The 16,816-nt window shown below is 37.7% G+C and overlaps 1 long non-coding RNA gene across 1 annotated transcript in view; it reads left to right on the top strand.

The window, feature by feature from the left end:
* The window catches only part of LOC125118802 (uncharacterized), a 73,711-nt gene that overhangs the window by 22,664 nt on the left and 34,231 nt on the right, over nucleotides 1-16,816 (top strand). Inside the window, exon 2 of the long non-coding RNA XR_007132894.1 lies at nucleotides 861-909. This is a non-coding gene — a long non-coding RNA (uncharacterized LOC125118802). The remainder of the gene's footprint in view (nucleotides 1-860; nucleotides 910-16,816) is intronic.

Below are 16,816 nucleotides of genomic sequence, written 5' to 3'. Positions count from 1 at the left end.
GGGGGGGCACCACCCAACATTAAATTCAAAATGTTTATTTCTAGACTAGGTAGTTGTGTTGTTTGATCCATATAAATAAGTGCACCTCTGAAGGACAGGGGGAAATCTAGATATTTATTGAAAAGACTATGTGGCCATGACTGGTACAGATTTTGTCCTCAAGTGTAATTGTGGTGAAGAACAATGCAAAGGAGTGTGAGAGTCTCCTACTGTGAAGAAAACACCAGGGTATAATAGAAGCAAGTTATAATAGACAGATGTGGTCTTGATAAGTCTTGTCTCAAAGTGGGCAGGAAATTCAAGAATGGTGGTCTAATCTATAAAAAATATATAAAATGGAATCACTTTCTTGTACACCAGAGACTAACACAACATTGTAAATCAACTATACTTGAATACATACACAGTTATTCTGGATTATTATGAAAAATAAGGTGGGCTACTAAAGTGGGCAGGAAACTCTAAATATGATGTTTACCAACCAAGAAATCTCTCAGGAGATAGGACACTTCAACTATAATATAGAGGAAATCCATTATCTTGGTAAAAAGGAAAGTAGACAACTGTATAGCCAGGGAATCTATATCATGGACGATCACTTTCTTCACAGTGGAAAGAATCAAGCACAGCTAGGAGAAGGAAGGGAAGTCGGAAATTGTTGAATTACTATTCAACAATTGTAGTGGAATAGAAATATGTGCAGATTAGGAAGTAGATAGAAATATGTGCAGAAAGTGGCCAGCCAACCATGATCTGCAAGGTCTGCATTACAGAGGCAGATATCTTGAAGACTGGGCTACTAGCCGTTCCAGAGAATTTCCAGTGAGTTCCTGAGACCTTACCCCCGACCCCACCCACAGGTGAAAGCAGCAACAGAAGGACTGGAAGCTGAAGACATTCTGCAGATGGGTAAGACATCAAAATGTATGTTGAATTTATTACATTGATCTTAATGAGTATTTGGAGGGAATTAGGAATTGTATTTCTTCGTTCTGGTCAGTATGTTCCCATGAGATGGCAGTTGCAATGCACTAAAGGAGAGAAATCAGAGTGTGCTCAGTCATGCCACACTCTATACTTTTCTCATGGTGGTAGAGGATGGGGGGTTGAATATTAATAATGCAAACTAACAGGAAGAATTTTCAATCCAGAGAATTATTTCCTACTGGAAACATTTTTGCATTTAATAATTTTCTAGAAATGACATTGCTAAACATATGTTGAGTGTAAATATTATTTCCTAAGGTGACTTATTAAGACCAGGGTGAAAATTTATCTGAAAGTGAATTCTGATTTAGTGTACTTTCTAGGTGAACATTTTATTATACAGCAAGTCAATGATTTTCCAGCTCTTTAAAGAGCAATTTCTGATTGTGTCTATGTACATGTGCTAGAAAAGTATCTCACAAATAGTAGATTCTTGGAATAACAGTGATAGTATATGTAGTAAAAATTTATACTTTAGAATTTCTTAAAGTGCTCCTTTATATTTTTTAAAGTGCTCTTTTATCTTAACCTTAGAGCATTTTGCAACTACAGTTAACTCTTTGTGAAGAGCATTTAAGCTTTATCTTCCAACTCCAACAGGAGAGAGTGCTACTCAAAGTCAGTTTATTAAAGTCTCAGAGATATAGGGCTTGACAAAAAATTGAGCTATGGCTCTCTTCCTCTGAGGGAACAGGCTCAAAGTTTTAAGTGATGTGCTTAAGGAGGTAGTAATAAAAAGTAGCAGAGCTGGGACTAACCCAAATCTTGCTTTTTTAGGTCAATTCTCTTTGTTAGCCATACGGATTCAACTTTAAAGGACAACTAAAATGTTATAAACTTAAACTTTAGTAAGATATTAAGAATTTTCTGGGAGTTCACACTGTGACACAACAGTATCAGTGGTATTTCTGCAGCGCTGGGATGCAGGTTCCATCCTCGGCTGGCACAGTGGGTTAAGGATCCAGCATTGCCACGGCTCTGGTGTAGGTCACAACTGAGGCTCAGATCTGATCCCTGGCCTGGGAACTCCATATGCTATGGGATGGCTAAAGAAGAAGAAGAAAAAAAGAATTTTCTGGATAGCATTGTTGCTTTTGATAGCTTTGGTATCCCATAGGCATGAATGCCAACTGGTGGTATAAATTTAAGGACAGAGTTGGAAACTTAATCTTTAGCGAGATAGAAGACATTTTCTGGATAGAGGTGCAGGATTTTGTTGGCTTTGCTCTCCTTTAGGCACTGGGGTACAGACAGAATTTGGCTGAGTCTTAGTGTGTGTTGTTTTCTTAAAGGAGTCCTTGCCACTGTCTCTGTTGAAGGTATTTTTGGAAAAAAAAATAATATAATGTGTAGTCTTTTCTCCAAAATAATCTAGTGAAATGGGGAACTGGATATGTGTGTAAATAAAAGAAGATGGTCCATGTGTTAATAATTTTTGAGGCCACATAATTAGTACATGGAGGTCTGTTATACTACCCTATCTATGCCTGTATATACCTGAAATTTTCCATTATCAAAACTTTAAAAAATTATTATTTATACTGTAAAAGATGGTACAAGCCTGATGGGTAATAGAAGCTAGCTAGTAATAAAGTAACAAAGCTAAGAGCAAATGATACACCTGGTAGATTTTACTTTCTTCTATGCCATCTTTCTTCTATTTTAGTGTATGTGGATAAAATTGAACTTACTCTTAGTGACCTCGTTTATATCAGATTGAAGACATAGTGATAAATATAAAAGGCACCTTTCTGATCTGAGTTAAAATGAGAGGGAATTTGCAGATTTTATGTAAAAATGTTCATTTTCACCAGCAGTTGATCTATGAAGTATAAAATTTACTGTTAAAACTTCCTGCTGTGGTGCAATGGGATCATCACCATCTCTGTAGCACCAGGACACAGGTTTGATCCCTGGCCCTACTCAGTGGGTTAAAGGATCCAATATTGCCACAGCAGCAGTGTAGGTCACAACTGTAGCTCAGATCTGATCCCTGACCTGGGAACAGGGTGGTCAAAATAAATAAATAAATAAATAAATAAATAAATAAATAAAATAGTAAATTACTGTTATTTTTATTCATAATTTTGATTACTAGGGAGTAAATCACATTTATAAAAGAAATAATGGAAGTTATGAGACTTGTAGTGGGTGAAAACAGAGGAATTATTTTTGCTGAGGAATACTGAATATTCCCCAAGTTGTCATTTATTTCCCAAGCAATTAGGCCATTCCTGCCCTGCCCTCTATGTCCCTACAATAAAACTACGTGTACTCAGGCTGGGCGTTCATGCCTTACTGCATAAAGGAAAAGATAACTAATGTGGAACAACATATATTGTTTCTTTTTTAAAAAATTATTGTAGAATATAACAGATACAGAAAACTGCATAAACTAAATGTATACTTTAAGGCATTATTATGAGGCAAATACTCTTGTAAATACCCACCTAGGTTACAAATTAGGTTAATTTTTCTAGCTTCTCCAGAGAGCTCTTCTAATCACAACTGTCTCCATCTCCTCAAAAGTAATCTCTATCTGGACCTTTCCAGTAATCAAGTCTTTACTTTTGTTTTTAGTTCATCACCTAAATGCTCATTCATAAACACTGTTTAGCTATGTTTATCTTTCCCCATCATAATTTCTAAGTCTCTTTTAATTTAGAGTTTCTCCTTAGTCCTTTTTTCCTTGCAGTTCATTTCTTGAAGAAACCACATCTTTTTTTTCCTCTAGAGTTTTCTATTCTTGATTTTGCTCTCAACTGCATTTTCTGGAAAATTGGAGCTGGTTCTTCTTCTTCTTTTTTTTTTTCTTTTTCTTTTTAGGGCTGCACCTGAGGCGTATGGAGGTTCCCAGGCTGGCTAGGGATTGAACTGGAGCTGGAGCTGCAGCTGCATTCCTACACCACAGCCACAGCAACACCAGATCCAAGCTGCACCTGCTGCAGCTGTAGCTCATGGCAAAGTCAGATCCTTAACCCACTGAGCAAGGCCAGGAATTGAACCCAAATCCTCATGGAGACTATGTGGAATTCTTAACCTGCTGAGCCACAACAGGAACTCCTGGGAGTTGGTTCTATAGTCTTGATTAGATTTTAGTTGATTGCTTTTCTCTTTTGGCTTCCTACGTGGCAAATGCCTCTATCAGGAGATATAAAACATTTGGTTTTTTGGCTGCTTTCATGGTCAATCCCATCAAGTTTTATTTATTTATTTATTTATTTATTTTTCATTTTTGTCTTTTTAGGGCTGCATCCGCAGCATATGGAAATTCCCAGGCTAGGGGTTGAATCGGAGCTATAGCTGCTGGCCTACACCACAGCCACAGCAATGCCAGATCTGAGCCATGTCTGTGACCTACACCACAGCTCAAGGCAACACTGGATCCTTAACCAACTGAGTGAGGCCAGAGATAGAAACTGTGTCCTCATGGATATTAATCAGATTCGTTACCACTGAGTCAGGAGGCTAACTCCAATGCCATCAGGTTTTAGACTGAGGGTGCCTCTCCAGACATTTTAATTGTCAGAAACTCATTATCTAAAATGTAAAAAGTCTCAGAGGAACAATATTCCCTGAGTTCTTGCATGCTGATAAATCTGTGTTTTTTTTTTCTTTTTTATTTGAAAATCAGTCTGGATATAAATCTTTGGCTTACACATCTTTCTTTTGCTATCTTGAGTATGCTACTGCTTTTTCTGCTGGCATAAACTTTGCTGTCAAAGCCTGACTATAATCTGATTTCCTTTCCTTTATGAATGATTTTGATCCTTTTAGGCAAATAGAATTGTTTTCCCTTAAAGTTGAGGAAATTTACTAGAATATGTCTTTCAATTAGTTGATGTGGGTCAACTTCCTAAGGTACCTGGTTGTGCTCTTTTAATAGGCACTTCTAAATATTATTTCAGAAAAGTTTTCTTCATTACACTTTTAGAAATTGTTTTGCTTTGTTACTATAATTTTCTTCTTTGGGTACTGAAAACCTATGGAAAGTAAAAAAGATTTTGAACAGCTGCTAGGGGCATTATCACAGGGATGAATGAAAAATTGCCAGTTGTATTAAAGACCCAATTGAGAGTAAATGGCATAAATTTGTAGTGGAACCAATTGACACTGTTCTCCAATTTTATGCAGCAGAACTTAAAACAAGCAAACAAAATAGATATTTGGGTTTTTCAATGCTCTATACTGGCAAGGCCAAGTGTAAGGTCAAGGGGATGAGATACTAGTTGAACTGTACTTGAAATCATTATCAAAATGTCAATTGTACAAATAAGACATAAATACCTCCTAGAATTTTAGGACAGCTTTAATTATATGCTATTTTTTTCAATAAAGATAATCTAAATGTATGGCTAAAGATAATTTAATTCTTATTTGTTTGTAAGAATGTTTACAACACATAAACAAATCAGGAAAAAAAATACTGATAAACCATTTGTCCCCAATTTTTATTTGGATGGAAATATTCTATATCTGTATGTCTTCAGCCAGGCCATAAAAAAATACACATGGATTGTGTTGTGCAGAAATAATGTCAATGAAATTAGTGCTTGCGAGAAAAAGACCCTTTAATTTGAAAACTTTTTAAAATTAGTCATGCAAAAAAATGTCAGGAAGTTTCAGATTCTTACTAATATTATTTCTGCTAATAATTTGATATTTGTCCATAGACTCCCTTTCTGAAATGGAAATCCATCAACGTTTGTTTTTTCTGCATTTACACTCAGCTTAAGGTAATAGTAGACAACACTGTAATGATGAAAAGGAATTGTTTTCTTTGGTCTCTCTATCCTCATAAGAATGGTAAACATGCCTATTAATCAAATCCCTTCTTTTTCTCCTTTAAGTGTCTTAGTGTTTACTTCCCTTTACATGTGATCCTGTCATTGTTGACTTCATTTATGCTTACTGATTTGTTGACTTTTTGATCACTTTCCTATATCTTCCTATTAATCAGTAAGGGGCAATGAATGGAGCTAATGTTCATCTCCACATGGTGGTGGCTTCAATGCCAGCAACTCTAGATATACTAGTCCCATTCATAAAACTGAAGAAATTCTGTGCTCAACTTTAGAATCTCATTTGAGGTTTTATTACCTCTAGCTATCCTCTCTTTTCTCTTCCTGTCACTACAAAGCCTATCCTTTCTTGGTGCCCTTCCTTGCAATTGTCCAGTCGATACTCATTTTATCATTTTTGTCCCACTTTTGTTTGCACTAAATAATATGATGAAATGTAGTTGGGATATACTGGGATCAGCTAATCAGGATTTTTTTTTGTCTTTTTATAGCTGCACTTTGAGCATAAGAAGTTCCCAGGCTAGAAGTAGAATCAGAGCTACAGCTGCTGCCCTGTACCACAGCCACAGCAACAGTGGATCTGCGCTGCATCTGTGACCTACACTGCAGCTTACAGTAATGCTGAAGCCTTAACTCACTGAGTGAGACCAGGGATCCAACCTGCATCCTCATAGAAATAACACTGGATCCTTAACCTGCTGAACAACAACAGGAACTCCAGCTAGTCAGGATCTTAATGTGAACTTCTTGACAATTTACCCCACTTCCAGCCCTTATAACAATCTCCTTCAGTAAGACCTCATTCATGTCCTATCCCCAACTACGTTTAAGACATATGCTGCTGCTCTCCACTGATGGCTTCAGGCAGATAATATTTTCACCAAGAACACCAATGCCTAGAGTTTTTGCTGGACAGAGGCAATATTATAGATGCTGGGTCCCTCCTTGTGACAATGCTGAAATTACTGATTGTAATGGGTTAGACAACATCCTCCCCAAATTTGTGTCCATCCAAAACCTCAGAATGTGACCTTATTTTGAAATAGGATAATTGAGGATGTAATTAAATTATGGATTGAGATGCAATCATAGTGGAATTGAGATGGGCTCTAAATCCAACAAAAGCGTATTTACCAGATAAAGAGAAGACACATAGAGACGGCCATGTGAAGATGGAAGAATTATGCTATCACAAATCAGGGAGTGCTAGGGGCCACCAGAAGCTAGAAGAGATATCAAATTTTGGATAATTCATTATGATATACCTAGGAAAGTAATACTCTGATGCTATACCAAAGAACCACATCATACTACTTCCAAAAGTGTTGGCACCAATGCTGCTGATTCTTTGACTTTGAATGTCTCAAGCAGATTTATTCTTTTAACTGTAGCCTTCTTGCTAATTAATTCAGACTTAACATTCTTGTGTCTGGCCTAGAATATAATCTTATATCCACCATATACTACTTTGAGTCTCCTTCTACTCTATCCTTAAACACTGGTATATTTCCAGACTTGAACTTGTTCATCTTGATTCTTCCCGTGTAATTCTTTCCCAGAAGAATCCTTAGACCCTAGTGTAATATAGATGGGTTCCTTATTTTGCACTCCCAACAACTCTGAAAATATTCAAAATGTGCCTGACATTCCTGCTATATTCTTCCCACCTCCATTACTCCTGCATACAACTTGCCTTGTCTCTTTCAAGAGCCTATCCCTACCCAATGATGAGTCCCTCTTAGAAAAATGGAGAAATTGCCACTCCTTCAGGTAGTTCTTACTCAATACCAAGTCATGGGGAAAAGGAAAAGATGGAGCCATCTGGTTCTTGCCCATCAGTTCACATAGATTGCTACTATTAGTTGCTACTGTCCCTTTCTGGGAGCCCATGGTAGCCCATGGGATCCAGAAGGATCTGCTGTTCATTGCCTGGTAATCTTTTTATTGCTTCTATAACACATGTGGCATATAATTTATGAGGCAGCCTATGGTCCCATATTAGACAACACAGACCACAGCCATTTCCTCTCTGGAGTCATGAGACATCACCATCCACACCTCAAAACATCAGAGTGGAGAACACCTATCTTCTTTGTTTTTATGATCTAGTGCTTCTTCCTGTTTATTTCTTCCCTCTGCAACCTAAGGGAAATATCAAGACTGTAAGGGAATGCCTACTTCTCCTAAGTACTCACTTACTCTTATTAATTCATCTAATTCCACAGACTTCTCCCATAGAGCTTGGCTGGCGTGCAGGTGGAGGTATGGTTAAAAGAGCCAATTAAAATATTTCTTAGAAAGCCTTCGAGTGGCATAAAGTGGGCTTGCAGTATGGTTAAAAAAGCCAATTAAAATATTTCTTAGAAAGCCTTAGAGTGGCATAAAGTGGGCTTGCAGCTATTTGCTACTTTCTTCTTTTTTTTATGGCCACACCTGCAGTATACAGAAGTTTTCAGGCCAGGAGTCAAATCAGAGTGGTAGCTGCATCCTACACCACAGCCACAGGAACACCAGATCTGAGCTGCATCTTCAACCTATGCCACAGATTGTGACAATGCTGGATCCTTAACCACTTGAGCTAGGCCAGGGGTCGAACCTGCTTCCTCACAGAGACAACGTCAGGTCCTTAACCCATTGAGCCACAACAGGAACTTCCATTTGTTATTTTTTTTTAGAATGGTGGGGGCGGGATTTTCATATTTATTATCTTCAGTTTTAGGATTTTAGCAGAAATTGTGATTAAAAAGTCCTATTTAAGGTAAGGTAAACTTCCACCATTAAATTCAGTCTTCTCGCAAGCACAGGAAAAGTACAGGGACGTCCCTGTCTCTTGTCTCTTGCCTAAAGGAACATTCTGATTCCAAGGCTGGGGAGGGTCCTTTCTAGAACCCTGAAACACAGACCTACTGTGATATTGAATGGATAGCACTGTGGAATAGCCCCAAGGGAAGTATTGGCAGAAAATTGGCTAATGAGGAAAATAAAAAAGTAGGAGTGGTGTTTTATTGTGTAATATGACAAACCAAGGCTCTGTGATTAAGTTGCTTCCAGTTTTGTCATCATCAGTCCATTGTAAAGAAATCAGGTGTTAGCACAGGATTCCAGAACAGGAAGCAAGAGCTCCTGTAGCCCAAGGATAAAAATACCTTGGAATCTTGCTAAGGATACATAGAGAAGGATAGGAGGCTGGCCCCAGGTAAGGTAATAGACTGCTTTGAAAGTGGTATGTTACTACTGTGGGCTACTCTCCTTTTTTGAGGGAGTACAGTAACCTATACATGGAAGTGATTCCCAATAAGATTTTTTAAAAGATGCATTCTGATTTCAGGATAAGCCTGGAATAGTGGGTTAAGTGATCAGTTTCCATTAATACACTGGAACCACAAAGGCAAACCTATGCATTCTCCCTTTGGGTCAGGTAGGCAGTGCTGCCATGAATGACTTTGTTATATGGTGATGAAGTTGGCAGTACTGCCGTTTGTTACAATATGCAGCAATCACAAAAGTCACATCTGGATTCAACACCTTCACATATAGCAAGCTAAAAGGGAGGCTCATGCAAGTTCTCCCACTTTGTAAGAAGATTCTGAGGAATAGAATGTATAGAACAAGCTGCTTATGTTCAACTTTTGTAAAACAAACTCAGGCTCATCTGTGTTCAGATCCCCACAGTAGGAGAAGGCATAGATCAAAGTTCTATCTCAAACTCATTTCTCTTGAGTGTCTTCTGTGTGTACTTCCTTTGTGATTCTCATGAGTCTGATATGATAATATTCTTTTCATAAATTTAGGATGATAAAACACTAAATAGTCCAAAGACACTTTTCATAAATTTAGGATGATAAAACACCAAATAGTCCAAAGACACTTTATCTTAGGGTTTCTGTTGGGATCTTTCCAGATTTCTTACTACTATGGTTATAGGCATATCAACAGTAGGATTAAGCAGTGATCCTGTTCTCCAAGAGTTCTTTGATTATGATTCTCTAGCACAGCCTTCCTCCTAGATTATTCCCAGAATGGCCTTGAGTCATTCAACTTTACAATGTGCTGCTCCTTTTGTGCTCACATCATAAGCAAATCAAGAGACACCTTGGTTCCTGCCTGAGATTTCCTCTTCAATCACTCTTAACTTCAATCCCAGGAAGTCTTCCAAAAGAAAGTCATTTTTATTTGTTTTGGTATTTCTTTTTTTTTTTTGTCTTTTTTGTTGTTGTTATTTCTTGGGCCGCTCCCGAGGCATATGGAGGTTCCCAGGCTAGGGGTCAAATCGGAGCTGTAGCCACCGGCCTACGCCAGAGCCACAGCAACGCGGGATCCAAGCCGCGTCTGCAACCTACACCACAGCTCACGGCAACGCCAGATCGTTAACCCACTGAGCAAGGGCAGGGACCGAACCTGCAACCTCATGGTTCCTAGTCGGATTCGTTAACCACTGCGCCACGACGGGAACTCCTGTTTTGGTATTTCTTAAACTGATTGTCAGAGGGAATAAATTGGAATTAGGAGTTACTTTCTTATTTGCTCCTATATTCTTATAAATTTGTATTAAATGTGTGGAAGGAGTGCTGGTAAATAGCAATTTACAGCATACTGCCGGTATCCCTATGTCAGGTGTTTATAAAGTACTTGGAGATAGTCCCAAATAATACCACACTTCCTCCATACCCTTCAAATCAGAATAATGCAAGTAGCTGCTTCACTTGCTTAATTTCTAGAATGTCTTATAGAAATTCCAACCTGACAGTTAAAATACCAATGATTTACCAAAAAGCTGTTCTCTCCACTCTTGTTCCTGAAATAGAGAACTTGATTTTTTTCAGGAAGTTAGCTAATATCTCTTAATCTCAGGGTAGAAAGATCCCTAAACCAGCCCCAGGGGATAAACTAATCACTCCAGTCACTTGAATTTTATCTTCTTCAGCAAGTGATTTGTCTAAGATTGGGCACAAAGCTGAGTGAGTTCTGATCACTGAGAGATAAATGAGTCTGGTGGGCTGTTTCTGGGAAATATTTTGCTTCCCGGTAAAGGGGACAGGGCATAAGGGGGGAACTTGTTCCTTCTCCCTTCTTCTAGCCATAAACTAAAAAGGGAAGACTGGAGCTCTGTCAGCCATCTTACCACCATGAGATGACAACATGAGGATAAAAAGCCAATAGAACAGAATGAAAAGATGGAGTTTATCAGGAAAGGACAAATACTACATATTCTCTCTTATATGTGGAATCAAAAAAAAAAAAAACCTGAAAACCTGAACTCATAAAAACAGAGTTGAATAGTGGTTACCAGGGCCTGAGCAGAAGAATAGAAGAGATTTTGCCTTTTCTAGGGCCATTCCCATGGCATATGGCAGTTCCCAGGCTAGGGGTCTAATTGGAGCTGTAGCTGCCAGCCTATGCCAGAGCCACAGCAATGTAGGATCCAAGCCACGTCTGCAACCTACACCACAGCTCACGGCAATGCCAGATCCTTAACCCACTGAGCAAGGCCAGGGATGGAACCCGCAACCTCATGGTTCCTAGTCGGATTCGTTAACCACTGAGCCACAACCGGAACTCCTGGAAGAGATATTTAAAGGAATTTAAAGGAATTCACTTGCAACTAGGAGATAAATAAGTCCTGAAGATTTAATAAACAGTACAGGGGTTATACTCAACAAAACTATATTATAAACATTAAACTTACTAAGAGACTAGATCTGAATTGTTCCTACCACTAGAAGAAATGATAATTATGTGATGCAACAGAATGACAATCATATTGCAATATGAATATATCAAATCAATACATTATACACCTTAAACTTACACAATGTTATGTGTCAATTATAACACAACAACAACAACAGAGTCTGGGTCTTTGATGCCACAGATGAGCAGCTGAAATAATACTAGCAATTCAAACTTAATGGGCTCAGAATCCTCTCCAATTATACTCACTATTGAAGAATGTTAATTTCCTAGTTTTGATAAATATGCTGTGGTTATGCAAGATGTTAATATTAGGGGAAGCTCAATGAAGGGTATACAGAAACTCTTTTATCTCCACAACTCTTCTCTAAATCTAAAATTATTTCAAAGTGAAAAGTTTTTAAAAATTATTGAAGACCCCCAAAAAGCTTTCACTTATGTGAAATACACCTATTGATATTTACCATATTATAATTAAAAATGGAGAGATTTAAAACAAAATTTTTTGGCCATGCCCATGGCATGTGGAAATTCTGGGCCAGGGATCAAACCCAACATCATGGCAGCGACCAAAGCCTCTACAGTGAGAACGCCAGATCCTTAACCCACTGAGACACCAGAGAATGTCACAAATTCTTCTTCTTTTTTTTTTTAGGGCCACACCTGAGGCATATAGAAGTTCCCAGGCTAGGGACGAAATTGAATCTGCAGCTGAGCCTACACCACAGCTATAGCAATGCCAGATCTGAGCCATATCTGCAGCCTACACCACAGCTCACAGCAATGCTGGATCCCTGACCCCCTGAGCAAGGCCAAGGATGGAACCCACATCCTCATGGATATCAGTTGGATTTGTTTCTGATGCACCACAACGGGAACTCCCCGCCACAAATTTTAATTATTAATTCATTTAAACACTAAAAACAATGCCTATTACATATTGATTCAAGTAACATATTTCCACAAACATTATATTTTCTAAAGGTAAATTTAGTGAGAAGAGTAGCTATGTTTTAATATCTTCAAATTTCTTTAATGTCTGGCATGAATAGAATAGGGCTAGAGTCTCATCTTCTGCATTCAACCTGTTGTGATATGTAGTTTTGGTTCAATTATATAAAGAGAATCTAGCCTCACACAAGTATTTAGTTTGAAAAAAAAGGTACTTCAGTGGCCTTTCTAGATAATTGTAGACACTTCTCTTTGATATTTCACTGAATTTCAAGAAATGGTAGTTTTAAAAAAAGTTGCAACATGGAATTGGAAACCACATCAATGAGCATTTCATGCTCTGGCACATTAAAATCTATTTGTCTATCTTGCATTTTAATTGATCTTTTACCGATTCATGATTTTGTAACATGATGTATTCATCTGTCATTTGAAAAATACTGGTTCACTGAGTTTTATACAGGGCTTCCAATTGTTGACACATTTCATTGTAGAATATAGAAAAAAATTCACATTTTTTTTTTTGTTAATACTACCATTAATCTCATCTGAAAAGTCTTTAAGTTGGAAACCTGACAACCTCATGATGGCAGATAAGTTTTCCAAAACTCTAATTTTCACTTGAAAGCACAAATGTTATTATGGGTAACAAATACTTTGAATTGTTTTCCTTAAAATGACAGGCTCACTTTATTCATTTTCTCAAAATATCTGCCAAATACCCAAGTCTGTGTAACCATAGTTTACCTGTCAGTCATTCTTTCATGTAAAAATGATGCTCCTTTAAAAAAAAACAAACAAAAAGTGGCCCACCTAGCTCATTATTCAATTGCACAAACTCTTTTCTTCTGGAGACAAGCATTCAACTCTAGTATGCAACAGAAGTACTTTATGCAAATTCCCACTTCAGTCCACAGAATATCAAGAAAATGACTATTCAAGAGTGAGAGTCAATAATATTCACATTTTTTACTGCCTCTTTCAGAGCATTCTAAAGTGGAACTGGCTTTCTTTCCTTCAAGTGCATTACAATGAAGAATACAATGGCTACTACTAGTACAGTTTGGTAACAGTCTGTTGATTTGTGCTAAGAAGTCAGCAGTTTTAGCTTCTGTTGCTTTCGTACCAACAGTGTAAATGTCAACAGAGTGAAAAAGGGACATAATATCTTATAGTTCTTATTAAAATTGTTTTGATCTTGCAGAAACCTGAAAAGTATCAGGAACCCACAGAAGTCTTTGAAAAACACTCCGAGAACTACAGTTAGACTCATGTCAGAAAAACAAACTTTTGGAGTTCCCGTCGTGGCTCAGCAGAAATGAATCCAACTAGGAACCTTGAGGTTGCGGGTTCGATCCCTGGCCTTGCTTAATGGGTTAAGGATCCAGTGTTGCCATGAGCTATAGTATAGGTCGAAGATGCGGCTTGGATCCTGAGTTGCTGTGGCTGTGGCTGTGGCATTGGCTGGCAGCTACAGCTCTGATTCAGCCCCTAGCCTGGGAACGTCCATATGCCGTGGGTGCAGCCCTAAAAAGCAAAAAAAGAAAAACAAACTTTTATTTGCTTTATCAACTCTTAATTAGGTTTTCTTTTATCTGCAAACTAAAAGCATTCCTGATACAGTCAGCATAATCCATTTTTGGATATTCCTTCAAATTCAGAATATCCATGCTTTACTTGAGGCAAAAAGATAAAGATTCTTGAGTCAAGTCTCTTCTTGTGTGGAGCCAGAGATAGTTCACTCCTCAACATCTTTTGAGATGGCTTTTTTCCTGACTGGTCCATGAGGGCTATACTTTTCTAAGTACTGGAACAATGTTAAGCAACTCTCATGTTTCATGTGGTCAAATAGCTTTGAAATATTTCCCATGACCTAATTTCTGGAATAGTAATCTTAAATGATTAAATTACTACTCATTTCCATAGTTGTATTTAGAAAGTTATCCTTGGCTACTTGTCCCAAGAAAGAAGCTACTTGTCCCAAGAGAGTTGAGTGAGAAACAGGGACAAGCTATCGCCAAAGGCGTGGCACTGAGACCTTGGCCACAGGTCCATGGCACATTTCAAGGTGAAGGAGAAAGAGAAAAGACCAAGGAATAAAGATGAGTTTCTCCCTGATTCTATTGCAGCAAGACTGTTGGTTCCATTTTAATTTATTTTATGGTTTAGTAGTGGTAAAGAAAATCACTTCATATTCTAAATCCTTCTTCACTATAATATGTAATTATAACACTTCACATTTGAATATGTTGTATGCAATAAAACCAGTAAGTAACATAGGGAGGGGTTTGTGAGATTTGAGAATAGAAAAATAAATTTGACAAGGTTTAACCACAGGCTGAAGGTTAGGAAAAAACTTTTTTTTTTTTTTGGCTTTTCTAGGGCCACACCTGCACCATATGGAGGTTCCCAGGCTGGGAGTCTAATTGGAGCTGTAGCCACTGGCCTAAGCCAGAGCCACAGCAACGCAGGATCCGAGCCACATCCGCGACCTACACCACAGGTCATGGCAATGCCAGATCCTTAACCCACTGAGCAAGACCAGGGATGGAACCCACAACCTCATGGTTCCTAGTCGGATTCATTAACCACTGAGCCATGGCAGGAACTCTAGGAAAAAACTTTTAAAAAGACCTGGAGATTCTGATGCTCTGATATGCTATGCAGCAAAATGAAATACTTAGTAATGGAGAAATCATGTTTCAAATACCTGTTTAATTGCATATATTTTTATTTAAAATATATGATTTCTTAAATCAATCACAAAAAGACAAATATTGCATGATTTCACTTATATGAAGTATCTAAAATAGCGAAATTTATAGACTCATAGTGGAATGGTGGTTAACAGGGACTGATGGGAGGGAAAATGAAGAATTACTAATCCATGGGTATTAATTCTCAGTTAAATAAGATGAATAAGCTCTAGAGAGCTGCTATACAAAATTGTCAACAATAATGTGTTGTACACTTAAAAATTTGTTGAATGTATCTTTTTTTTTTAAGTACAGCATGTGGGAGTTCCCAGGCTAGGGGTCCAATTGGAGCTACAGCTGCTAGCTTATACCACAGCCACAGCAATGCCAGATCCGAGCTGCAACTTCAGATCCTTAACACACTGAGTGAGGCCAGGGATTGAACTTGTATCCTCATGGATACTAGCCGGGTTAATTTCTGCTGCACCACAATAGGAACTCCCAAATGTAGATCTTAAGTTGTGTTCTTACTACAATCAAATAAGATTTATTTTTTTGCTTTTTGGGTTTTTTTTTGCCATTTCTTGAGGCGCTCCCACGGCATATGGAGGTTCCCAGGCTAAGGGTCGAATCGGAGCTGTAGCTGCTAGCCTATGCCAGAGCCACAGCAACGCGGGATCCGAGCCGCGTCTGCGACCTACACCACAGCTCACGGCAATGCCAGATCCTTAACCCGCTGAGCAAGGCCAGGGATTGAACCCGCAACCTCATGGTTCCTAGTTGGATTCATTAACCACTGCATAAAATAAAAGATATGAGTCCTTACTAGGAATATAAGAGGGCTTCCTGAACTAATAAAAGGCATCTATGAAGAACTCATCACTAATGTCATATTTAATGGTGAAAGACTACATGCTTTCATCCTAAGATCAGGAACAAGACAAGGATGTGCACCCTTGCCAATTCTACTCAATATTGTATTAGAGCTGGCAGCCAGAGCAATAAGATAAGAAAAATAAATAAAAAGCATTCATATTCGAAGAGAAGAAGAAAAACTATCTTTATTCCTATATGACATGATCTCATATATAGAAAATCCTAAGGAATCTATTAAAAAAACTATTTGAACTATTTGAGTAAGACTATAGGAAACAAGATTAATATAAAAAGATCAATTGTATTTCTATACACTTGCATTGAAAAATCTGAAATGAAATAAAGAAGATGATTAAATTTATAATAACATAAAATAATGAACTGCTTAGGAATGAGGTGAACAAAATTTAAACACTGAAAACTATAAGACACTGTTGAAGGAAACTATGGAAGATGGACATAAATGGGAAAACATCTCTTGATCTTTGATTGAAAGACTTAATATTGTGAAGATGCAATACTTTCCAAATTGACCAACATATTCTATGCAATTCCTATTAGAATTCCAGCTGACTTCTTTGTAGAAATTCATAAACTGATTCAAAAACTCATATGAAATTGCAAGGATTCATAACAGCCAAAATAATCTTGAGAAAGAATAAAAGTTGGAGGATACATACTTCTCAATATCAGAACTTGTTACAAAAGAATAGAAATCAAAACATTGTGGTACTGCTATAAGGATAAACATAAATCAGTGGAAGGAAATTGAGTCCAGATATGAATCCATTGTCTATGGTCAACTTATTTTCA

The sequence above is a fragment of the Phacochoerus africanus genome, chromosome X (genome assembly GCF_016906955.1).
Source record: "Phacochoerus africanus isolate WHEZ1 chromosome X, ROS_Pafr_v1, whole genome shotgun sequence".
NCBI lineage: Eukaryota > Metazoa > Chordata > Mammalia > Artiodactyla > Suidae > Phacochoerus > Phacochoerus africanus.
Note: the sequence above shows the minus strand (reverse complement) of the source record. Positions and strands in the feature narration are given on the sequence as shown.